Here is an 11,901-nt window from a genome sequence, read left to right as displayed (position 1 = left end):
TCATGATCTTGGGGTTGTTGGATTGAGTCCTGTGTTGGGCTCTGTGCTCATCCAGGAGTCTACTTGGGATTCTCTCTCACTCTCTCACTGACCCCACCCCTGCTCACTGTCTCTCTCTCTCTCAAATAAATAAATAAATAAATCTTAAAATATGTATCCAGAATCTAACTTCTCATTTCCTCAGTTGCTCAACTCTATCCTTACCCAGACTATAGTCTCCTAATTGGTCTCATGTCACCACTCTTCTTGTCTTTCATTCTATTCACATAACAGCCAGACTTAACCTTTAAAATCGCAAATCAGAAAACTAGAAACACACACAGTGAGCCCTATGATCACTCCAGCTTGCTGCCTGGAACTGCTTTCCAGGCTATAGTGCAGGGAGCAGAATCCAAGCAAAACATGGTGATCTTGCTGAGCTGAGGAGAGATTCAAGTTTGGAGGGGCTAAGGTAGTTAAAATCAGCAAAGCAGAGTAATGAGGGGAAAGGAGTCACACAGAGGAAAAAAATCTTTTTGGGGGTCCCTCTGAGTCTGTTGCTGAGTACTAAACTGTGTATGCATAGGTTAAACCTCTAGGAGACCAAGCAGAGAATGACTTGATCCTAGAAATTGAGAAATTCACGACGCTTATGCCTAGAAAGCTGGAAGATGTTTGGGTTCTAATTAGCTGAGGGGGCAGTATTGAATTCCTGGGACATTTAGTAAAAATCTCAAAGGGCTAGTGCCGTATTTATAGGTCTAAACTAGTCATAAAGTGAAGACAACTTTAGACCCACACTAACCAAACTTAAAAACAAGGCTCAAAAGGATCAAGCTGAACTCAGTAATTTGCTTACCTGACCAGAAGAAAATCCAACACTTTTTATAGAACAAGATTCAACACTCAGTATAAAATTCATAATGTCTAGCTTCCCAATAAGAATGACTAGACATTCTGAGACTTAGGAAAATCTGATTGTAGCTGTTGTTGTTTTAGGGCGTTTTTGCGTTTGCTGCTCTCTCAGCCTAGAACTCCCCTTCCCCAGATGTCTGTGCAACACCTCAATTCATTTAAGTATCTGTTCAAATATTACCTTCTCAGGAAAAGCTTCCCTGATATACAAAATTTTCCTCACTTGGCAATTTCAATTCCTTCATCCTGTTTTTATTTTTTTATTCACAGCATTTGATCATTAGATTATATGTCTCTGACATGTCTTTGCTTTGACATGTCTTATATAAAGTATATATTCAGTTGACACATTAAATAATTGAATGAATTGATAAAATTGAATGAATTGATATTAATATTGAAATTGAATGAACTTATATTCAATGAACTGAATTCAATATCAATGAATTGATATTAAAATTGAATGAAAAAAATTGAATGAATATGATAAAATAATTTAGGTCCCTTTGGATAAGGCTAAAACATGGTAACTTAAATTTCCAATAAATGCCAGCAGGATTTTTCTGCAGATAAACTATAGTCTGGCTTTGTACCTAGTTATCTCATCAAATTTGTATAACCTTACAAAATTTGTATTATATGTATCTATAGATGCCATTGGTTTATTTGTTTAAAAAAACCCACTTATTGATCACCTTATCTCTCTCTCTCTCTCTCTCTCTCTCTCTCTGTAGGTAGATATAGTCTCTGTCAGCAAAATACGCACAGTATGGTAAGCCAGGGTCAGACCTACTACCTTGAAACCTTGCATTTGTGTAAGTAAGTGTCTTGTATAACTGTGGTGCAGCAAGATACTTGACCCTAACATTAGGACCAGTGACAGGATCTTCCATGGTTCTTATCATGGCCCTAACATTGCATGAAAAGCAGCAAACCCTCACTTCTGGGCTTCCTTGACTTAACAGATTGTAGACTCCCTCCCTGAAATCTGCTGAGACTTCTGAACTTTGGGCACTCCTTGTGGGAATCAGGGACTGTCACTGATCATTTGCATCATTATGTACCCTTGATTTTGTGTGTATTTTTTTAAACTGAATTTATCTCTTCTTACAGACTTCTACTTTCTGAGTTACTTCAATTAATAGTATCCCTAGTCAACTCCTTCCTTACCCCTGCTTCCAATCAGTGATTGTATTTTATGACCCTGGGGTCTCTGAAATTTCTCCACTTCTCCCCAACCCACTGCCACTGCCCTAGTTCAGACTGTCATCTTCTCTAGTCTGGGAAACTGCAACCTTTTATTCCTCTCACTCATCTCCTGCCTCTGGTCTTGGTCTTTACAATCAGTTCTTGAAAACGAATCACCTCACTCTCCTTTCTTATAACTATTCTCTCTGCAGAATAACATCTGAAGTCCTTGGCATCACAGAGAAGATGGTATTGCATCATGCATGTTCTCTGAGCTGCCAGCTGACTGAAGTGCCGTAGAGTAAAAGCACTACTCTTGAGTCCGAGTTGCCATTCTTTCTAGTCCTTGAACCTGGTCTCACTCCTGTGATCTGGCTAAATTAAACTGCCTAGAGGGGAAGAATGCCAGGCAAATATGACAGCACAATGCAGTCAGTGCCATTATAAAAGCTGACCACCCTGAGTGTTCTGTAGGAAGCAAAGGAATGGATGCTTGAGGGGTGCCTGAGTGGCTTGATCAGTAAGCATCTGAGTCTTGATCTCAGGGTCATAAGTTCAAGTCCCATGTTGTGTTTTATGCTAGGCATAGAGACTACTTAAAAAAACAAGAAGAAATAGATGTTTGACTATGCATCAAGTGGTGGGGGAGGTTGAAGGAAATGATGCTTATGCTGAATCTTAAGAAACGAGTTGGAATTTTGCAGGTGGTCAATGTGTGGGAGGGCCTTCTAGGCTGGACATGTGGTGTGACAGAGGTGCAGAGGTGTCAGGTGGTAGTTTGATATGTCCTGTGTATGAACCTGGGCATATCCTGGCAGAGGCATCACTGGAGGGTTTTAGAATCAGATTTGTGTGTTGAAAGAAGATAGGCAACAGTGTGTGGGATGGATTTGGGCGTACTGGAGGCAGGAACACATTGAGACGACTTCAGTCGTCTAGGCAAGAGATCACGAGGGGGCAGGAATAACATCACTAGCTCACATTGATTCAAAGCTTGCCATGTTCCAGGCACATAGTAGGCTTCCATTTTATCCTAACAACCTTCCTATGAAGTGGGGAAAGAGGCAGTTTGCCCAAGGTAACATAGTAGTAAAGCTGAGCTGGAAACCCAGGTAGTGGCCCCAGAGCTCACGTTCTACAACACAGGGGATGGAATCTTAGGATATTAAATAATTAAGGGATGAGTCCCATTTTCTTTCCAGAACAGTCCAACTCAGAGTGCTTGATCTGGCTTGTGTGAGTGTCACCAGAGGCCAATCCATCTTCCCCTGGGCATTGGAGACCATGAGTCAGGCCATCTGGGTTGACAGCTGGGCTGGTTTTGTGTTTCTTCAGAGTTTTGCTTGCTTTGCTTCTGCTTCATTACCCAATGCCACAGGCTTTGAATTATGAGAGTTTCTGTGTCAGGCTGGTGCCAGCAAGATGCATGACAAATGCACTCTCGAAGTTGGAAGGAATGCTCCCTGTGGACAAAGTGTAGGGTGCATATGGCTTCTGGTCCAAAAATGACAGCATTTGAGATTTACTGCCAGTCTCTGGAAGGCAAAGCAAATGTGAAGAACTAAAATGGAAGGAAATGAATTCTCAGCACCACAGCTCACCAATGGGGTAGGTTTTTAAGATCAAAATGACAAAAATTGTTGAAGTTTGTGTTTCCCAGATCACTTCTACCTAATAGGCTCTACCTAATAGAGATATGAGTTACTTTCTGGCTTTAAAATCAAGCACACTCACCACCTGTTAGTGATGACTGTATCATCATGTGTCTTTTGCCAAAATAGGCCTGTTTCTGCTCCTTTGGCAGTTGCCTGAAGCAGAAGCAAAGCAAGCGCTTTCTGCCCCTGGACGCCGCCGAACAAGCATCGGTAAAGTCTCCCCTCCCACCGCCGTCATGTCTAAGTCAGAGCCTCCCAAAGAGCCCGAGCAGCTGCGGAAGCTCTTCATCGGAGGTTTGAGCTTCGAAACAACCGATGAGAGTCTGAGGAGCCATTTTGTGCAATGGGGGACACTTCTGGACTGTGTGGTAATGAGAGACCCCAACACCGAGCGCCCCAGAGGCTTTGGGCTTGTCACATAGGCCACCGTGGAGGAGGTGGACACGGCCATGAACTCAAGGCCGCACAAGGTGGACGGGAGAGTCGTGGAACCAAAGAGGGCTGTCTCCCGAGAAGATTCTCAAAGACCCGGTGCCCACTTAACTGTGAAAAAGATTTTTGTCGGTGGCATTAAAGAAGACACTGAAGAACATCATCTAAGAGATTATTTTGAACAGTATGGGAAAACTGAAGTGATTGAGATCATGACTGACCAGGCAGTGGCAAAAAGAGAGGTTTTGCTTTTGTGACCTTTGACGACCACGACTGTAGACAGGATTGTCATTCAAAAATCCCATACTGTGAATGGCCACAACTGTGAAGTAAGGAAAGCCCTATCGAAGCAAGAGATGGCTAGTGCTTCGTCCAGCCAAAGAGGCCAAAGTGGTTCTGGAAACTTTGGTGGTGGTCGTGGAGGTGGTTTTGGTGGGAATGACAACTTTGGTTGTGGAGGGAACTTCAGTGGTAGAGGTGGCTTCGGTGGCAGTCGAGGTGGTGGTGGATACGGTGGCAGTGAGGATGGCTATAACAGATTTGGTAATGACGGAAGCAACTTGGTTTTTTTTTTTTTTTTTTTTTATTTATGATAGGCACACAGTGAGAGAGACAGGCAGAGACACAGGCAGAGGAAGAAGCAGGCTCCGTGCACCGGGAGCCTGACGTGGGATTCGATCCTGGGTCTCCAGGATCATGCCCTGGGCCAAAGGCAGGCGCTAAACCACTGCGCCACCCAGGGATCCCTGACGGAAGCAACTTTGGAGGTGGTGGAAGCTATAACGATTTTGGCAATTACAACAATCAATCCTCAAATTTTGGACCCGTGAAATAAGGAAATTTTGGAGGCAGAAGCTCTGGCCCCTATGGTGGTGGAGGCCAATACTTTGCCAAACCACGAAACCAAGGTGGCTATGGTGGTTCCAGCAGCAGCAGCAACAGCACCAGCAGCAGTGATGGCAGTGGCAGAAGGTTTTAATTACTGCCAGGAAACAAAGCTTAGCAGGAGAGGAGAGCCAGAGAAGTGACAGGGAAGCTACAGGTTACAACAGATTTGTGAACTCAGCCAAGCACAGTGGTGGCAGGGCCTAGCTGCTACAAAGAAGACATATTTTAGACAATACTCATGTGTATGGGCAAAAAACTTGAGGACTGTATTTGTGACTAATTGTATAACAGGTTATTTTAGTTTCTGTTCTGTAGAAAGTGTAAAGCATTCCAACAAAGGGTTTTAATGTAGATTTTTTTTTTTGCACCCATGCTGTTGATTGCTAAATGTAATAGTCTGATCATGACTGAATAAATGTGTCTTAAAAAAAAAAAAAAAGAAGAAGAAAAGCAAGCAGGAATTCTCCTTGAGAATCTCTGTAAGTATGTGAAAAAACTCCACCAGCTCTGGTGTCCACATGACCCGACTGGCTTGCAGGCCTTCTTAATGTGACAACATTTTCCAGGGGCCTTGAGCCAACAAGACTCTCTGTGTCTTGCAGCCTGAGTCTTCTGCCCCAGCCCACATTAAATAAGCAAAAATCTTTAAAAATTTAAACAAAAATTAAATTTTTAAAATTTCAAAAAGTTTCATCGGCAGCATTTTCATTGTGTTCAAATCTGTAAATCTCAAAGAATCACTTCTTCGCTTCTAGCAGGACTCTGACCAGAGCCACCTTATCTGAGAGGTCTTCCTGGCCACTGAGTAGAAATACCAACGTTCCTTTGCCCTGCTCGCATCATGACTCCCTAAGCCGGTTGCCCTGTTTATTTTTCTCCATAACACTTATTAACACTTGATAAGTTCATTGTTTTCCATCTATTTCTCCTTACTTACAAAGCTTCATGAGGGCAGGAACTTTAAGTTGTTCACCGATCTATCCTCAGTATCTAGAATGGTTCTTGGCACATAGTAGATGCTCAAAAAATATTATGGAATGACTGAATGAATACGTCGCAGCTGACTTCTAATTACATTAGTCTATCACATATTCTGAGCCCATGCTGACCTTTAAGCTGTGTACATACTCAAAAGCTTTCCATTTAATTAATTCCTTTTCTAATATCTTCCTGGCTGCTACATGTTTGCACTCCTGACATGTGGCAGAATTTTCTTTGATTTTGAGAATCCTTGCTATTGTCAAAGACTTCAGCCATTAGAATGTACAACACGATCCTTTCCTTTTCATTTGTGAACTCCTTTAAAAAAAAATCTCTACCATTGTTTCCATCGAAGGATGCTCCTTTCCTTAATAATCTTAGCAAAGCCTTCAAACTCCCAAGGCAAAGGAAACAAAAGCAAAAATAAACTATTGGGACTTCATTGAAATAAAAAGCTTCTACACAGTAAAGGAAATAATCAACAAAACTAAGAGGCAGCCTACAGAATAGGAGAAGGTATTTGCAATGACATATCTGATAAAGGGTTGGAATCCAAAATATATAAAGAGCTTATAAAACTCAACATCCCCAAAACAAATAATATAATTAAGAAGTGGGCAGAAGACATTAATAGACATTTCTCCAAAGTAAACATCCAGATGGCCAACAGCCACATGAAAAAATGTTCATCACTTACCATCAGGGAAATGCAAATAAAAACTACAATGAGATATCACCTCACACTGTCAGAATGGGTAAAATCAACAATACAAAAAGCAAGAGGTGTTGGCGAGGATGTGGAGAAAAATGAACCCTTGTGCACTGTTGGTGGGAGTGCAATTTGATGTAGCCACTGCAGAAAACAGAATGGGGTTTCCTCAAAAAGTTAAAAATAGAGCTACCTTCTGATTCAGCAGTGGAGCTACTGGGTGTTTACCCAAAAAATATAAGAGCACTAATTCAAAGGGATACATGCGCCCCTGTGTTTGTAGCAGCATTATTTACAACAGCCAAGATATGGAAGTAGCCCAAGTGTCCATCAATTGATGAATGCATAAAGGAGACGTGGTATATTACTCAGCCATAAAAAAAAAATGACATCTTGCCATTTGCAGTGACATGGATGGAGCGAGAGAGTATAATGCTATAATTAGAGAAAGGCAAATACTGTATGATTTCACTCCTATGTGGAATTTAAGAAACAAATGAGCAAAGGGAAAAAAAGAAAGGCAAACTAAGAAACAGACTCAACTACAGAGAACAAATTGCTGGTCATCAGAGTGGAGGTGGGTGAGGGATGGGTAACCCAGGTGATGGGGATTAAGGAGCATGCTTGTGATGAGCACCAGGTAAGTGCTGAATCTCTATACTGTACACTTGAAACTAAGGTAACACTGTAAGTTAACTAACAGGAACTTAAGTAAAAACTTAAAAAGCCAAAAAAAAAAAAAACAAAACTATTTGAACATAGCAACATGCCCTAACAATATGTCAGAGAGCAAAATGACTATTAATACCACCTCGTGCTGGTCAAGAGCACTTTGGCTCTGGAATTCAGCTTTTTTTTTTTTTTAACATTTTATTTTTTTATTCAGAGAGAAAAAGAGAGGCAGAGACACAGGCAGAGGGAGAAGCAGGCTCCATGCAGGGAGCCCAACACGGGACTCGATCCCAGGTCCTCAGGATCACACCCTGGGCTGCAGGTGGCGCTAAACCACTACACCACCGGGGCTGCCCTTTGTTTTTTGTATGAAAGTTTGTTCATCACAAGTTCACAGATAGCAGAGCTTCTCTCCTCCTGGATGTGCATCATGTGAAGCCGCTATCCCTCACACCAGGCCTCGTCACTGCGCTTCTCGGAGGATCTGAAAAGTCCTGCTTCTTCTCTGTGCTCCTGCTGTGCCCTCAGCCCGGGATGGCCTCTCTGGTCCACTTGTCCAGCTCAAGCTCCTCTCCTCCTGAGGCTACCCTTATGGCTCCAGCCCACCACACAGAGCCTTCTCGTTCTTTCCTCTCTACTGACTGGCCTTATCTCTTCAATGAGGATACAAGCAGCAAGATTCCATGGAAGAAACCCTTGGACTTAGAGTCAGAAGGTCAGCTTTGGACCTCCTCTCTGCCTCACCTTGGGCAGCTACCTCTGAACCTTGGTTTCCTTCTCAGTAAAACAGGGATCACCATTTGTTCCTGGACAATTGATGCAACTGTTTTAGGGTCAGATACGACCGTGTGGGTATAGGGCTTTGCAAATGATCCAGCCTTTGCAAGGATCCCAGACATTACCATCATGGGATTTTTGTGTCCTATGCTGAAGAAAAAAAAAAAAAACATTCTATTATTTTCCTTTATTCTACATCCAATACTCTGAATACTGCTGTATCCTGGTACTGATTGTGTTGTGGCTTTTCCCACATGAGACAATTCTGCAACAGGAGCTGGGTGTCCTACAATTTACTCAATCCTGACACTATCTACTTGGAGAAACCATCAGGTCTCACAGGTTAGGATTCTAGTCCCAGAAGACTGTCCTCCCTGCCATTTCCAACTTCAGGTGCCAATTGAAAGCATCTGTGCATCTGACTGGCTAAAATCAGAGGTTGCCACAACGCTTTCTCTGGTTTGATTAATTTGCTCAACTGGCCCACAGAACCCAGGAAACCAGTTTATTTGCTAGGTGACCTTATAAAGGATATAACTCAGCAACAACCAGGTGGAAGAGATTTGTAGCGCACGTATGTGGGAAGGGGTGTGGAGCTTCCATGCCTGCCCTGGGTGTGCCACCCACCCAGTACCTTGATGTGTTCATCAACACAGAAGCTCTCCCAGCCCCGTCCTTTTGGGTTTTTGTGGAGGGCTCATACCCAGGCACAGTTGATTCAATCACTGACCACTGGTGATTGACTCAACCTCCAACCCCTCTGCCCTCCCTGGAGGTGAGAGTCGGGGTGGTAGTGCTGAAAGGTCCAACTCTCTAATCATGTGGCTGGTTCACCTGACAGTCCCCATTCTTAGGGGTTTTCCAAAAGTCATGTTATTAACATAAATTTAAGTGTGATTTGAAAGGGGCTCATTATGAGTAACAAAAGATGCCTTGATCGCGTCTAAGGGTTTTTTGGGAGCTCTAGGAGACCAAAAGATATATATTTTTATTACAAATCACAAGAGCACAGTGCTGCATCTAGAACAGCATGGCTCATGCCAAGAACTTCACATGAACCTCAGCTGAAGGGTGATAGCAAGTGATGGAATATATTCTGCCGACAGTTGCAAAATAAAACTCCTCTCGGATTGGCTTTGTTTCCTATATCCACTGGGCCAGGGTGCTGAGAGAGAGAGGAAGATGAAAAAAGGGAAGGTGACTTTCAAAGAGCTGTGCATTCAGTCTGTATAAACTATGTGGTATATGTACATTTCCAGAACTCCTTGGCAGATTTGGAATATTCGGTCATTCACTCTTTCATGTATTCATTCACTAAAGATTTGTGGAGAGCCTGTCATGCCCTGGGCACTGGGGAGACAGAGAAATCAGTCCTATCCTGCATCACAGCCAGGTGGAGGAATCTGGCATGTGAACAAGGTGGGTGTGACAATGGGGATATGGGAATGGAGGGGTCACCTGCTCAAATCAGGGGGTTGTCAATTATCCTTGGGGTATTGTTTGCATGCAGGGTCAGAGGGGATGGCAGACATGCGATGGCACATGATGGTAGGCCAAGAAAGCATCCAATGCAAAGGAATGGGTCTGACTGGATTATATTTCTGCACCTGCATTCTCAGTCACTTTAGGGCTGCTGCTGGTTTCTCAGGGGTCAGGGGGCATGGATATTGTCTCTATGACCTAAACTAACTTCTTTTGAGCCCCTCTCAGCACACTACCTTGGTGGAAAAGGCTGAATGAGGAAGCCTACGTAATGAGCCCTTGTGTCTCTTGGTTGTGACGATGCTCAGACACGGGCCCAGCTAGTTGAGTCCACCTCAAATTATGGATGATTTGGGTTTTCTAGACTGCTGCTGGGGTAGGTGGAGAAGCTCAAAGCCTCTTAATCAGGGAAGCCCATTTCCCTTTTTCTTTTCTTTCTTAACTCAATAAATCCAATAGAATTTTAAATGTAAAAATCATATATTATTTAAAGCAAATAAAAATGAGCATGGGTATGCTCATTGCTCCTGGAGGGTCACTGCTTCTAGTTCTCTTGGTAGACAGAGCCAGGAAACACACGGATAGATAATAATCTTTACGTATCCACAGATTTGTATTTTTCTACTTACCCATCTGCATCTATATGAAGCTAAACATGAGTTTACACTGATGTCTTTGACTGTGGCCCAGTACTACGTGGGTCATTCTAGCCCTCCCTCCTTGCTTGTCTGAAACTTCTTTCTTTAACACTGAGATACCTGCTTCCCACAACCTACCATCCAGTTCCAGGGTACAAACAGAGCAGCTTTGGATTCATTCATTCCTACCTCTCGGAGAAACAACTTTGGAGTAGAGTTGGTGTACAGTTCCCTTGTTCTTTAGCCTTATCGTTTCCAGGCAACACAATCTTCTCCAGATTTTCTCAAGCTACTTCAGTTAACTTCATTCCCAGCCCCCCTCTCCAACACACACAGCCTACAGTGCACCTCCCTGTGTTAAAATTATTTCAGACCACTTGACTTGGAAGAAATAGTGTAGGTTGGTTTGTTGGTGAGCCTTGACCCCTGACGTTTCTCTCAAGTAAAGGTTAGGACTTCAAGAGCATTTCACCAGACATGGCAGTCTTCTAGAGGGTTTCTGCAAATGATAAACCCAAGTTTTTCACATATATTTATCATTATAACAGTTTTCCTTGCTTATTCTGGAAAAATGTGAAAATGCTCATACTCTAGAAGGTGTAAAGAGTAAAGTGGGAAGAGTCTGAACTCACTATGGAGAGATATTTTCTTATTCCCAATAACATGTCTATCATATTCTAAAAACTATTGTTTTGAATAGTTTTTACTGAAGGAAAAACAACTTTAAATGTCCAGAAGGTAACTTTGAGAAAAATCAGTCCACAGTGGTCTGGAAAACATCAGTTTCTCCTGAGAGGGTGAGGAATTTTTTTTTTTAATTTTTATTCATTTATGATAGGCACACAGTGAGAGAGAGAGAGGCAGAGACATAGGCAGAGGGAGAAGCAGGCTCCATGCAGGGAGCCCGACGTGGGATTCGATCCCGGATCTCCAGGATCGCACCCTGGGCCAAAGGCAGGCGCCAAACCACTGCGCCACCCAGGGATCCCGAGGGTGAGGAATTTTAAAAGATGAGATGTGCTCGAAGACAGATGGAAGTGGAAATTTTCTAATTTCCCCCATTTCGGCCAATCCTCTGGGGTGGCTGTGCAGTGAGATTTTCCCTCCACTTAAACTTTTTCTTCCAGAACTGAGAGCCTTTTCATCCTTCCTTTCTCCAGGCACTTTGCTTTGGCACATAGTGGCAACTCAAGAAATAAGTGTGGAGCAGCTAAAGACTAGACCTAGGTCAGCCTTGAAAACCTACTTAATTTCAGAGTTATTTTCTACTTGGCAATAAACACTTTTATCTTTCATTTTTTTTTTTAGTGGCTTGATCATGACCATTTCATGCTTGGCCCCACACTCTTCCCTCCCTCCAAAGCCACTTGCAGAGCACTGTAGCAGAGCTCTGCTGCCTTTATGAGCTGGGCTCCACCCCAGGGCGGCTCAGTGCCCCCTCCACCCATTTTACTGGCTGCAGAATGCTTGTACTTTGGTGTCTTGGTGTCTTTAACAGCGAGTTCCTTTTACTCACCAAAGGAAGAACCACAAGAGGGACTTTTGCCAGAAGTAGAACACTTTTCTCCTCCCTTGCTCCAAATCC

At 43.1% G+C, this 11,901-nt stretch overlaps 1 pseudogene; it reads left to right on the top strand.

The window, feature by feature from the left end:
* The first annotated feature begins 3,973 nt into the window (after positions 1-3,973).
* LOC100683101 lies at positions 3,974-5,148 on the top strand (annotated as a pseudogene).
* Positions 5,149-11,901: the final 6,753 nt, after the last annotated feature.

The sequence above is a fragment of the Canis lupus genome, chromosome 21 (assembly GCF_011100685.1).
Source record: "Canis lupus familiaris isolate Mischka breed German Shepherd chromosome 21, alternate assembly UU_Cfam_GSD_1.0, whole genome shotgun sequence".
NCBI classification, from domain to species: domain Eukaryota; kingdom Metazoa; phylum Chordata; class Mammalia; order Carnivora; family Canidae; genus Canis; species Canis lupus.
This window is presented reverse-complemented; position numbering and strand designations above follow the sequence as displayed.